The following is a 14993-nucleotide window of genomic DNA, read 5'->3' on the forward strand; positions in this document are numbered from 1 at the left end:
TCCTCTTCAGCCTGTCTGGGCATGGAGCCAGGGCTGGGGCTGGGAGGCATACTAGGACATTCCTCCGTGTTCGGAAGAAGATAAGAAGGCCCCGGCTGTGGTGAGATCGGACGAGACACAACAAGAGAGTCCAAACAAAGCACCTTTGGCACATGTGTCACTTTGCCTTTTCTTTTTGCTAATTCTCCTTTGCTGCATCTTTGACTTCCAGGAGGACTGAAATGTGTTTGGGAGAAAAAAATGAATAGTTTTAGCAATGGCAGTCTACATTTGAGCCTTCCATGGGACATGTTTTCAATAGAGTCTTGGAGTGTGCTGTGTTGTGTGATGTGCTTTATGCCTGGCGTGTGAGATCTCTGGAATCACATATTCCCAGAGATAAAAAGCAACAAGGTTGCAACCTTCCCAACCGGCTTTCCCAAAGACTTTACAGACAGTCCTCGACTTAACAACAATTTGCTTAGTGACCGTTCCAAATTACAGTGGCACTGAAAAAAGTGACTTATGACTATTTTTCACTCTTATGACCATTTGCAGCATCCGCATGGTGACATGATTTATATTTGGACACTTGGCCGCTGACTCACATTTATGACGGTTGCAGTGTCCCGGGGTCATATGATCGATCCCCTTTTGCGACCTTTTGTCAATGGGGAAGCCAGATTCCCTTAGCAATCGGGTTGTTAACTTCACAACTGCAATGATTCACTTAACTGGCAAGAAAGGTCGTAAAACAGGACAGATTCCTCGCTTAGCAACATAACATTTTGGGTTCAATGGTAAGTCAAGGACTACCTGTACTTTTGGGAAGCTGGCAAATCATGTGACAATGGAGGTGCTGGAATGGCAGCCGCTTTGAGGACTTATCGTAAGTGCCACTTGTTCAATCCTGTTGAATAGTTGTTGAATGTGTGATCATTAACCCAGGACTGCCTGTATTTGTTTTATTGATTTGTTTAAATAATTTAATATCATCTGAATGGGACAACCACCAATAAAAACCAGGGCTGTAGGCTAGATCAGGAAGTGGAATAATCCCCTGGAAGGCAGCCAAACGGTACTTAATCTAGTTAATCGCTTCCGTAATGTTGGCAAGAAACTACATGGAGGCGCCTTTTGATGTTACCAAAAGGTGAATTTAAATAAACTATTTCCCAGAAATGGATGACTCCTTAATAGGAAAAAAACAATGCATTCCAGTTTTTTTTGTTTTGTTTTATTGCATTTGGGGGAGGGGAAATCTGAGTTCTAGTACTGCCTTAAGCACAAAGCCAGCTGGATGACCTTGGGCAGATATCGCTCTCTCTCAGCCCTAGGAAAAATACGGCAAGGACTAACCACTTTTTCATCTAGCCAAGAAAACTCCAGGGACTTGCCCAGTGAGGAGTCAAAACTGACTCAAAGGCAGAACCTAAAAAAAAGCCCTCTGGATTTTGGCAACTCTGATATTATATATTGAAAGCATATCTAAGTACAGTAAGTATTTTTTTTACCTTCATAAGCACACAAGTCCTTTGTCTTCATTTATGTTAGATTTATTATCATATATTACAGCAAGTAATACTTTGTCACATCACATTCTGAATTCCTTTTGAGAAGCAGCTGAACAATTGGGCCGTGGTAGCTCAGGCTGGTAAGAAGCCTGTTATTAGAACACAGCAGCCTGCAATTACTGCAGGTTCAAACCCGGCCCAAGGTTGACTCAGCCTTCCATCCTTTATAAGGTAGGTAAAATGAGGACCCAGATTGTTGGGGGGGGGCAATAAGTTGACTTTGTAAATATAAAAATAGAATGAGACTATTGCCTTATATACTGTAAGCCGCCCTGAGTCTTCGGAGAAGGGCGGGGTATAAATGTAAATAAAAAAAAAATTGGCTTCCAAGAAAAACTGAATTTAGGAGAACCTTGTGCAAAGCCATCAGCACAGCTTATGGATGGATGGAAACTAATGAAGGAGAGAACCGACCTAGAAATTAGGAGAAATTTCCAGATAGGTAGAACCATTAATCAGTGGAACAACTTGCCTCCAGAAGTTACGGGTGCTCCAGCACAGGAGGTTTTTAAGAAGAGGTTGGACAACCATTTGTCTGAAATGGTATATTATAGGGCAGTGATGGCTAACCTTTTCCGGACTGAGTGCCCAAAACGCGCAAGCGAGTGCATGAATGCACATGTGTGCGCTCGAACCCCCAAAATGCAATGTGCGTGCACCCCCACATGCAACCCCCACGCATGCGCACGCGATCCCCCCCCGGACGATCATGTGACCCACACACACACTTCACTTGCCATGCATGCATGGCAGAGACCCTAAAACCAGCTGGCCAGCTGGAGCTGCACGCATATTCGCGGCAGAGCTAAATTGGGGCGATGACTCGTGTGCCATCAGAGAGGGCGCTATGTGCCACCTCTGGCACGCGTGCCGTAGGTTCGCCATCACAGCTATAGGGTTTCCTGCTTGAGCAGGGGGTTGGTCTAGAACAGGGGTCTGCAACCTTAAACACTCAAAAGAGCCATTTGGACCCATTTCCCACAGAAAAGAAAACACCAGGAGCCACAAAACCCTTCCTGTGCCTGACTATTACTTGACTGGCCAAAAAACTAGCATATGTAGTTGAATTATACGTTCTGTTTTCTTCTGAAACTTTTCTTTTCTTAGATTTATCCATGTTTGGCCTATCAGGGGTTGAAAAGCTCAATAAATCACATGCCAGCAGGTGTTACACATTGGCAGTTGAGGTGCATATTTTAACATAACATCAGAGTTGGAAGGGACCTTGGAGGCCTTCTAGTCCAACCCCCTGCCCAGGCAGGAAACCCTACACCATCTCAGTCAGATGGTTATCCAACATTTTCTTAAAAATTTCCAGTGTTGGAGCATTCACAACTTCTGAAGGCAAGTCGTTCCACTTATTAATTGTTCTAACTGTCAGGAAATTTCTCCTTAGTTCTAAGTTGCTTCTTTCTTTGATCAGTTTCCACCCATTGCTTCTTGTTCTACCCTCAGGTGCTTTGGAGAACAGCCCGACTCCCTCTTCTTTGTGGCAGCCCCTGAGATATTGGAACACAGCTATCATGTCTCCCCTAGTCCTTCTTTTTGTTAAACTAGACATACCCAGTTCCTGCAACCGTTCTTCATATGTTTTATCCTCCAGTCCCCTAATCATCTTTGTTGCTCTTCTCTGCACTCTTTCTAGAGTCTCAACATCTTTTTTACATCGTGGCGACCAAAACTGGATGCAATATTCCAAGTGTGGCCTTACCAAGGCATTATAAAGTGGTATTAACACTTCACGTGATCTTGATTCTATCCCTCTCTCTCTTATTTTGAGTGACAGAGCCGCAGCAGAGGGGTGAAAGAGCCACATGCGGCTCCAGAGCTGCAGCTTGCTGACCCCTGGTCTAGAAGACCTTCAAGGCCCCTCCAACTCTGTTATTCTATTAAAATAAAGAGGTGAAAAAGGTGCACACACCCAGGGAAGGCAGCCTTTTATGGACAGGGCACTTTCGAAATTTGGGGAATATGTTACAGTGCTTTCACAAAACGATTTCCCAGAGGTTGGGCTTGCGTGTTCAGTACATAGCTGCCATATTTGTATGTATGTATGTGTGTGTGTTTAACTCCCATTTTTTGAATAAAAATCTTTTTGGATAGAATATTAATTCAGTAATTGTTACTTTATTGTTTTCTTTTCATAAAGATTAAAGCTTCTTTGGAATTGAAAAGCGAAGAAGCATGAGTCTTTTGGTAACAGGTCTTTTTCTCCATGTCCCCTTCTCTGCCACTCCCAAATGCAGAGAAGCAAAGAATAACTCTTGGAACATTGAGCAGGAGAGTTTGAAATAAGAATTGTGTTTGAGTGAAGAAATTTCAGATTGCCTTTGAATGAAGGACGTTGTTTTTGATTTTAATGGAAGAAGTCAGGTTATGTGAGAGAGAAGGATTATAATTGTGTTAGATTTTAAAAATTTAATATATCACTGTTTGTTTATTGAACTATACCTTGTGTTTGCTCCGGGAAGTTGGGGGGGGGGAGGGGGGTTTTGGAGGGAGGGGGAAGAAGGGGGAGGGGAGAAGAAAAATTTAATTGTTGTTGTAAAACTTTTTCAATTAAAAAAAAAAAGAATTGTGTTTGAGTTGCCCCCTCAACACTTGACAAAAACAACAAGGAAGAAGGCGGAGCTCATGAAATTACTTTTCAGGGTCCAAAAAAGGCTGAAGGAGAAACTGATCCAAAGTTTTAGAAGGCACTTTTATCCATGTGGGGTTGATGTAAGTAAAATAGTTACCACTAGGTCTTTTACAAAATGTGCCAATGTACTTCCTTTTCAAAGAGAAACAAAGTGCTATTGTACACACTGAATGCATGAGAGGCAGCTGTGTTGGATTCACACGAAGTGCTAAGATTTCAAACCCATATTCCCAAAACAATTGTGTTCTCAAACAAATATCCAGAATGACTGAATATGATGGTTCAGCCTAGTTCCCATGGCATGCTAGGACAATGGCTGAATTGCCACATACAATCATATTTGAGTCTAATGCCTTGAATAAATCTAGCCACTTTTTTTACATATCCACTAGGCATGATATTTTGTTCACATTTTCAACACACAATTGGCATGCTTTTATACATTCTAGATAATTTCTTGGGTGTCATGTACCACCGATCCATCATTTTATTTTAAAAAATTGAAATCATAATGTAAAATTCAACCCTTTTTACCACATACTTTCCCCATTGAGCCACCTATATATTATAACTGCCCAAGGAGCTGCTGATCCAGTTCTACAGAGGAATTACTGAATCTGTCATCTGCACCTCTATAACTGTCTGGTTTGGTTCTGCAACCCTACAAGACAGACACAGACTTCAGAGGATCATTAGAACTGCAGAAAAAACAATGGCTGCCAACCTGCCTTCCATTGAGGACCTGTATACTGCGCGAGTCAAAAAGGGCTGTGAAAATATTTACAGACCCCTCGCATCTTGGCCATAAATTGCTTCAACTTCTACCCTCAAAACAACGCTATAGAGCACTGCACACCAGAACAACTAGAGACAAGAACAGTTTTTTCCCCAAACATCATCACTCTGCTAAACAAATAATTCCCTCAATACTATCAAACTCTTTACTAAGTCTGCACTACTATTAATCTTCTCATTGTTCCTATCACCCATCTCCTTTCACTTATGACTGTAACTTTGTTGCTTGTATCCTTACAATTTATATTGATATTGATTGTTTCCTGATTGCTTATTGTACCCTATGACTATCAATAATTGTTGTACCTTACGATTCTTGACGAATGTATCTTGTTTTTTATGTACACTGAGAGCCTATGCACCAAGACAAATTCCTTGTGTGTCCAATCACACTTGGCCAATAAAAAAATTATATACTATTCTAACCAAAATTCTTAGATCAGTAGATTTCCTTCCTGGCGTTCTTCTAAACTTCCATCATCTACTGCCCTGTAAAGTTCCTTAAAATTTTGCAATTCCAAGGAACCTGGAAAAGCCAGAATTTGTCAACATCAGAATCCATACAGGTCTTTGGTCTGTTTTCAGAACTGCTGTCATATTCTCCTCCTGTTCCTCTCTTTTCCTAGGAGACTGTATCCTGCTGTTCCTATCACCACCCTGCCTTGAAAAATGTCTACTGGCCAGTCTTTATGAGAAGGATTAATCTTGGGTGAAACACATTCAGTGACTTTCTGAAGCTTAGCAAGATAGAAAGCACAGCTTTAAAAATTCTGAATGGATTTCCTGTGCCAAACATGTATATTAATCTGTTGATTCATCCCATTAGATATCAACCATTACTCTACATTTCCATACAGCTGGCTCCTTGAAAGATACCTTCCAGTGAAACTGATGGACGAGAGGGTCCAAAAAATTCAGGTCAGATTTGTGGGTTTGGCAAGAATGTTTATTTAAATGTCTTGATCCTTGGTAAATTTTTCATATTGCGTTTGTTAATCTCACTCTCCCAAACAGCGAGATCACTCCAATTTTAGGGAGTCTAGTCAATGCCTTAATCCCTAGCAACGCTTAAAGCTCCTATTTTTTCCTTTGTCCCCTCTATTCCAAAATTCAAGAAAAAAATATTAACTAACTTTGCCTGCTTAGGGGTCTTTGGACCACAAATGGAGTGGTTGAAAGTTGCATGTAGTTGTGGATTGGTCACCCTGTCTAAATCAAAACAACTGGAGCTAATCAAGTTAGATAATCCATATCTATATTACTCTTTCTGTCTTCTTCCATTTATGTATGGGTTTACGGTATTTGTTTACTTACTGTATTTCAAAAATGTACATGGCCACCCCTCTTGAGCAAATAACTCCTAGTGGCTTACAATATGATGATCTGCATCTCTATAACTGTCTGGTTTGGTTCTGCAACCCAACAAGAAAGACACAGACTTCAGAGGATAATTAGAACTGCAGAAAAAAATAATTGCTACCAACCTGCGTTCCACTGAAGATCTGTATACTGCATGAATCAAGAAGAGGGCTGTGAAAATATTTACATAAACTGTTTCAACTCCTACCCTCAAAACGATGCTATAGAATACACCAGAATAACTAGACACAAGAACATTTTTTGTAATGCCATCACTCTGCTAAACAAATAATTCCCTCAACACTGTCAAACTATTTACTAAATCTGCACTACTATTAATCTTCTCATAGTACCATTTAACTGATGTATTTTTATATGGCGTTTACATTTCTCCTGTAAACTGCCCAGAGTCATTCTAAGAATGAGATGGAAAGTACCTACATCTAATAAATAACTAAATAATGCAGGTATTGGCAAATCAAGCCTATAGCACAAACAAGGCATCAGGTAAAATTTGACAAAAGCAATACTGGGCTCTCAGTCAAGAAACTGACAAAATTTCAGCAACCCTACCTTCTTTGGAGAGAAGTTTGTGGCCTCCAGCTAACCTCCTCAACTCCATAAGTAGATTTTAGGAGAGAGATGCATTTTACAGCAGAAGCTTTTCACATGCTAAACAGGCCTTTCAATGGTTATTGGCCACTATCCCGGATAGCCCACCTGACTTGGGGTTTGGGGGAAGGGTTCAGTTCCTCTGGTTGGTACACTACAGTAAGACAGTTCCTGTGCTCCAAATGCCCCTGAAGTGAGCGCCTTCCCCCACCCCAAATGCTTTTTATTAACTCATGTTCAAAAAATGTAAAATAATATAAAAATAAAAATTTACCATACGCAAAACCACGCAGAAAGAAAAATATTATTACACAATGAGAAATCCATAGATGTAATTGCAGGCAATTTGGGGCGGGGGTGGGGTGGGGTTGGATTTGGCTTGTATTTTCTTACAGTTGCATTCTGCTGTTGACTGTAATGACCGTAAGGCCGTGGCTGCAGAAATCTGATGGGGCCCATCCCGGCTATAAAGATGCTGATGGAGACAGGAAGGAACAGGTAGAGCGCAAGCCAATGCAGTCCTAGGCTGCATTAACAGGGGGATAGAATCAAGATCGCACAAAACGTTAGTACCACTTTATAATGCCTTGGTTAAGAGCACACTTGGAATATTGCATCCAGTTTTGGTCATCATGATATGAAAAAGATCTTGAGACTTTAGAAAGAGTGCAGAGAAGAGCAACAAAGATGTTTAGAGGACTGGCAGCTAAAACATATGAAGAACGGTTGCAGGAACTGGGTATGTCTAGTTTAATGAAAAGAAGGACTAGGGGAGACATGATAGCCGTGTTCCAATATCTCAAGGGCTGCCACAAAGAGGAGGGAGTCAAACTATTCTCCAAAATACCTGAGGGCAGGACAAGAAGCAATGGGTGGAAACTAGTCAAGGAGAAAACCAACCGAGAACTAAGAAGAAATTTCCTGACAGAACAATTAATAAGTCAAACAAGATGCCTCCAGAAGTTGTGGGTGCTCCAACATGGGATTTTTAAGAAGAGATCGGACATTTGGACAATCATTTTTCTGAAATGATATAGGGCAGTGATGGTGAACCTTTTAGACACCGAGTTCCCAAACTGCACGTACGGGCATGCCCAAAATGAAATGTGTGCACATGTACGTGCACATAGCAGACATGCACACAGACATGTGCGAATGTGCGCATGCATGGACATGCGTGCATGCGCAGCAGAGACCCGAAGACCAGTTGGCCGGCAGGAGGCAGGGCATTCCAACATCAGCAGTGTGGCAAGAGGTAAAACCTTTTTTCTTTTGTGAGCTTCAGTTTTGTCGTTTGAAAGAAACAGAAGCTCACTAAGGAAACGCCACAGAGATCTGAGCTGGGGTGACAGCTTGCGTGCTAGCAGAGCAGGCTCTGCGTGCCACCTCTGGCACACGTGCATAGGTTTGCCATCACGGATATAGGATCTCCTGTCCGAGCAGGGGGTTGGGCTAAAACAGGGGTCTCCAACCTTGGTCCCTTTAAGACTTGTGGACTTCAACTCCCAGAGTCCCGATGTCGTGTCCCACTCCTCCGCTGACGGCCGGGTCAGGGAAATCTGAATCAGGCGTGCCTCTGCAGCTCTGCCAAAGTCCTAGCAAAGTTCTCAAGGCAGGCAGGAGACCAGAAAGTGATTTCAGCAAGATAAGGTAGACTTTGCCTGACTCAGAGAATGCCAGAAAGCAGATCCTTTATATAGGACATGGGGTGTGGCTCCATGACTCAGCACTTATCCCGGCTTGCCCCTCCCTTCCTTCTGTTGACGCCGCTTATCAATTCTCCTGAAGCAAAGGTCACTCCAGTCTGCAGCTGTTGGTAATTGACCTTCCTCAGGCTCACATGCTGTGGGGGAGGGGGAGGGGTCTAGTTGCTCCATTTGCCTGGGCATGGAGCCAGGGCTGGGGGCTGGAGGTGCTTCTTCTTCCTCAGCCTGTCTGGGCATGGAGCCAGGGCTGGGGCCGGGAGGCATGCTAGGACATTCCTCAGCGTTCGGAAGCAGATAAGAAGGCCCTGGCTGCGGGGAAAGCGGACGAGGCACAACACCCTCAGCCAGCAAAACTGGCTGAGGAACTCTGGGAGTTGACGTCCACAAGTCTTAAAGGGACCAAGGTTGGAGACCCCTGGGTTAGAAGACCTCCAAGGTCCCTTCCAACCGTTACTTGCTTAACCCATTTTCAGAAGGCCAAGTGTAAATTGCACTTTTTCTTTGTTTGTTTCCTGCCTTTATTATTTTTACAAATAACTCGACACAGTGAGCATATCCCACACACCTTCTTCCTCTTATTGTCCCACACAACAACAACCCTGTGAGGTGCCTTAACCACTAAACTGGCTCTCTTTGTCCACGATCAGTTGTGTTCAATTGTGTGAAAACAAGGAAAGATGCAACATCTGGGAATTGGAATGGAAGGGGGCGGCCTTGTTTTGAATTAAACAAGTCTGCCTAGACCAGGGGTCGGCAACCTTAAACACTCAAAGAGCTACAAAGGTCCTAACCGAAAGCCCCCGTTCAATTCTGGAACCAACTGGAAGTCTGGTTCCCCCATCATAGTCTCCTCCTAGCGCAGCGTCCTTTTTAATCTACCTGTCCTAACTGAAAGCCCTATCAATTGTGGAGCTGACCAGCAATAGGGAGCTGCAGCTGAGGGATGAAAGAGCCACATGTGGCTCCAGAGCTGCGGGTTGCTGACCCCTGGCCTAGACCAGGGGTGTCCAAACTTGGCAACTTTAAGACTTGTGGACTTCAACTCCCAGAATTCCTCAGCCAGCAAAGCAAAGCTGGCTGAGGAATTCTGGGAGTTGAAGTCCACATATCTTAAAGTTGCCAAGTTTGGAGACCCCTGGCCTAGACCTAGACGCTTTTCCGCCACAAATTCTGACATTGTCAGAGAACATGCTGTCAAGAGACATGTTTCTCCTTCTGTGGCAGCAGCACTGGAGCCACATGTGGCTCTTCCTGCAACTCAAGCAGGAACCAGCATTATATTGGGGTTAAGTAAGGCATCTCCATTCAAATTAGGGGAGAATCTTTACAAGGGTTAGGAAGGATGTGTGGACCTGGACAAAGGGGGAGCTGCGACCACCAGGGGGCTCTGGCTATTATTACCACTGGAAAGAAAAGACAATTTATATCCCCCCCCCCCTCTCTGTCCTTTGACCAGGATATTAGGAGATGAACTTCCTGGGTTATCAGCAGGTGTTAGGGGAAGGGGCAGGAGGAGGAGGAGGAGGTTGAAGCAGGAGGCAAGATAAAAGAATTTTGAACTTGCTGCAAATTGCCTCCAGATCTGAAGAGGCCTCTTTGGATAAGGAGCTTACTATTTTCATGTAGGTGTTCTTAGAGATGTTATTGTTCCCTTGAGCTTAGTCTACTCCCATATCATTTGTTTATTCGGTATGAAATTTGTCTCAGCTGAATAGCAAATAATTGGGCACTAGGGACAACTTATATGGGGACGTGGTGGCTCGGTGGACACAGAGCTTGTCAATCCAAAGGTCGGCAGTTCAGCAGTTCAAATCCCTAGTGCCGCATTACGGGCTGAGCTCCCGTTACCAGTCCCAGCTTCTGCCAACCTAGCAGCTTGAAATGCAAGTAGAAAAATAGACCATCTTTGGTGGGAAGGTAACAGCGTTCCATACGCCTTTGGCATTTAGTCATGCCGGCCATATGACCATGGAGACGTCTTTGGACAGCGCTAGCTCTTTGGCTTTGAAACGGAGATGAGCACTGCCCCCTAGAGTCAGGAATCACTAGCACATATGTGCGAGGGGAACCTTTATCTTTACTTTTAGGGACAACTTTAGCTAGAGTTTGCTCCATAAAATGTAAATTATGGTGGCCTTCTTGATCTAAGGCAGGAGTGGAGAACTCATAAGCTACAGTGGTTGCTTTCAGCTCTGTCTATGCCTCCCTCAAGTCACCTGGAGTGAACAGAGCTAATTTTCTACTTTTTTACCTGCATCTATCTGGGTTTGAGCCTTGAGGACATTTTAAGGGTCTACATTTATTAGTTTATTAGCTGTACGCCCATGCTTCGCTACGAAACTATGTTCTCGGGTTTGATAAATTGACACTTAAAGCCTGAAACTTAATGTAGAATGTAACTCCATAGCATCAGAGCGTGTTAATTAATATAAGGCAACTGGCAGTTGGAACAGAGGGGAAGCGGGAATAGAATGTCCCAGCCCACAGGCCAGCTGAATCACACGCTGGCCACGCCCACACCCGGTTTAATGAAGGGGTAGCATCAGAGAATAGAATAAAATTTATTGGCCAAGTGTGATTGGACACACAAGGAATTTGTTTTGGTGCATATGCTCTCAGTGTACATAAAAGAAAAAGAAAAAAATACCTTCATCAAAGGTACAACATTTACAACACAAATGATGGTCATAGGTGGCAATTTAACCCTTAATGATAGCAACAAAAAGTTACAGTCATAAGTGGAAAGAGATTGGTGATGAAAACGATGAGAAGATTAATAATAGTGTAGATTTAGTAAATAGTTTGACAGTGTTGAGGGAATTATTTGTTTAGCAGAGTGATGGCCTTCGGGGAAAAACTGTTCTTGTGTCTAGTTGTTCTGGTGTGCAGTGCTCTATAGCGTCATTTTGATGGTAGGAGTTGAAACAGTTTATGTCCAGGATGCGAGGGATCTGCAAATATTTTCATGGCCTTCTTCTTGATTCGTGCAGTATACAGGTCCTCAATGGAAGGCAGGTTGGTAGCCATTGTTTTTTCTGCAGTTCTAATTATCCTCTGAAGTCTGTGTCTTTCTTGTTGGGTTGCAGAACCAAACCAGACAGTTATAGAGGTGCAAATGACAGACTCAATAATTCCTCTGTAGAACTGGATCAGTAGCTCCTTGGGCAGTTTGAACTTTCTGAGTTGGCGCAGAAAGAACAGTCTTCAATTCAGTTATATTAATATGCATCAGAGCATATTAATATAAGGCAACTGGCAGTTGGAAAAGAGTTCTTTTCAGGTGAGAAGGGAATGTCTAGCTTCTTAGCATCAGAGCATGTGAATATAATACTGTATATATGAAATACTAATAATCTGATGGTCATTTCGAAAAATCTTTTCTTAGCGAGACCTAGAAGCCAAGAGGAACATATGTGCCAAATTTCAAGTTTGTAGACTTTACGGTTCTGGAGATTTCGTGATTACAGCATGAGTGGTTTTTGCTTTTATATATATAGATTCATTCAGTTATTAAAAATTGTAACCTATCATGCTCCCTAGCTCCTTATTCCATTTTGCCCTACAAAATTTGCTAATATTTTCAAAAATAGCAAAAAGTGTTCTCTTTTTTAAAAGAAATTAAGTCCTAATCTCTTTGATGACTTCATAATGCTACTGGGTCCAGAATTCTTGCAAAGAACGTAAGTGGATTTTTTTAGCATATCTTCATTTATGCTTGGGATTGGTCAGAGTCTAGACAAAGAGGGCCCAGCTTCAACACAGACCTGCCCATTGCAGTACTTAGATTTTGCGTGCAGATGATCCCTGGAGATTCTCAGTCCTCCAGGTCATGGTTGTGCTTTTTTCAAGAGGCAACTGGACTTTCTGCTTTTTCTTTGAAGACGTTTCTCTTCTCATCCAAGAAGCTTCTTCAGCTCTGACTGGATCCTTCCATTCCTCACTATCCAGTCAGAGCTGAAGAAGCTTCTTGGATGAGAAGCAAAACATCTTCAAAAAAAACCCCAAAAAGTCCATTTGCCTCTTGAAAAAGTACCTTTGGGACAGACGGTCTTGTTTCCAAACAGCACCTCCTGTTAAAGCGGTAGGATAAGGCTTGGTAGCCAACACTTTTGAATTGGTGTTGAATCAGGCACTGTTTCTTCACCAGAATCTCTTACAGCCCTGTTGACAGTTTAACGATCATACTGAAAATAAAATAAACGCCCTAGGCCAACTCCTGCATTGCTCTGCTCTTGATCTTCCTAAAAAAAATGGCTCTAGTGGCTCCTTTACTCCCATTTTCTAAAGAGTTTACTTGATAGAAAAAAGAGCTTTCATGCTCTTATGTGACGAATAAACATGTGTAACTCAAAAGACCACCTAAGAAGTGACTGAACATTACAGGGGTGGCTGCTTTCAAAAGCCACAATCTAATGAACAAACAGCATACAAATTGTTGCAATAAGTGCAGGTAAACTTCAATTTGCAACCAATCATTTAATAACTGTTCAAAGTTACACCGCTTTGAAAAAAGTGACTTATGACCATTTTTCACACTTGTGACCGTTGCAGCATCCCCAAGATCATGTGATCAGAACTCAGATGTTTGGCAACTGACTGGTATTTAGAATAGTTGCAGCCTCCTGGGGTCATGTGATCCAGTGGTGGGTTTCAAATTTTTTTACTACCGGTTCTGTGGGTGTGGCTTGGTGGGTGTGGCATTGCTTGGTGGGCATGGCAGGGAAAGGATATTGCAAAATCTCCATTCCCACCCCACTCCAGGGGAAGGTTACTGCAAAATTTTCAAACCATCATTGAGGGGAAGGTGAGACCCATAGTCCACATAGATTCTCCAAAAGTTCAAGCAAGATAGTCATTCTGTTCTCCTTGAATGATCTTGTTTCTCTCTTCCATTCCAGATCTCTTCAGGACAGAGGCAACCTTTCAGGTGAAGGAAAGGTGTGATTCAATTCCTCTTTCGTATTGCAGGAGGATAGCCATATTGGGTTTTTTGTTTTTGTTTTGCATTTATATCCCGCCCTTCTCCGAAGACTCAGGGCGGCTTACACTATGTCAAGCAATAGTCTTCATCCATTTGTATACTATATACAAAGTCAACTTATTGCCCCCCAACAATCTGGGTCCTCATTTTACCTACCTTATAAAGGATGGAAGGCTGAGTCAACCTTGGGCCTGGTGGGACTTGAACCTGCAATATTGCAAGCAGTTGCTGTTAATGATAGGCTGCATTAGCCTGTTGCGCCACCAGAGGCCCCTTTCGTATTGCAGGAGGATAGCCATGTTGGTTTATGGGAGCAAAACATCAGGAGCCTGGGAGCACCTTTTGGTACTAATAAATACAATTCAGCCAAATTTTATTACTAATAAAATTTTATTACTAATAAAATTAACCAACTATGGGTAGTCCTCGACTTAAAACATTTAGCGGCTGTTTGAAGTTACAATAGCACTGAAAAAAGTGACTTATGACCGTCGCAGCATCCCCAAGATCATGTGGTCAAAACTCAGATGCTTGGCAACTGATTCATATTTATGACGGTTGCAAGATCCTGGGATCACGTGATCAACTTTTGCGCCCTTCTGACCAAGCAAAACCAATGGGGAAGCCAGGTTCACTTAACAACCATGTTGCTAGCTTCACTGCAGCGATTCACTGTCTTAACAGGTGTGGCAAGAAAAATCGTAAAATGGGGCAAAATTCCCTTAACAAGTGTTTCACTTAGCAACATAAATTTGGGGCTCAATTGTTAAGTCGAGGACTACCTGTAACTAATAAAATTTGGTTAACAAATTTTAACAAATGGGTATTAGCTTTTGTAAACCTATAGCTTTTAATAAAATTTGGTGAACAAATTTTATCAAGTGGCATTCACTTTGGTGAATTTACAGCTTTTAATAAAATTTGTTAACCAAATTTTATTAAAAGCTGTAAGTTCAGAAAAGCTAATACTTGATAAAATTTGTTACTCACAAAAAGTTCCTCCCAGACTCTTTCATTTATTTAGCGTTATAGGTCCATCACTATGTGATATAGCTGTTAAGTGAGTTGCACCTGATTTTACAATTCTTTTGCCATGGCCATTAAGTGAATCACCATGATTGTTAAGCAAATGTGCCCCTCTCCCATCCCCCTCATGATTCTGCTTGTCAAAAGGAGTCTGGGAAGAGTGTAGATGCTACAATTATCATATATATATGCATGCTGGTTGCCAAGAACTCAAATCACAAACACATGACCACATGGATGCTATGGTGGTTGTAAGTACGAGGACGTGTCATTAGCTACTTTTTTTCAATGCTGTCATAACTTGGATTGTTAAATAAATG

General features: G+C 42.4%; 1 protein-coding gene across 1 annotated transcript in view; it reads right to left on the reverse strand.

The window, feature by feature from the left end:
* LOC131190281 (zinc finger protein 189-like) overlaps window positions 1-14993 on the reverse strand; it is a 45442-nt gene that overhangs the window by 23453 nt on the left and 6996 nt on the right. The gene's annotated exons all lie outside the window — the stretch shown is intronic.

Source organism: Ahaetulla prasina, chromosome 2 (genome assembly GCF_028640845.1).
Source record: "Ahaetulla prasina isolate Xishuangbanna chromosome 2, ASM2864084v1, whole genome shotgun sequence".
NCBI lineage: Eukaryota > Metazoa > Chordata > Lepidosauria > Squamata > Colubridae > Ahaetulla > Ahaetulla prasina.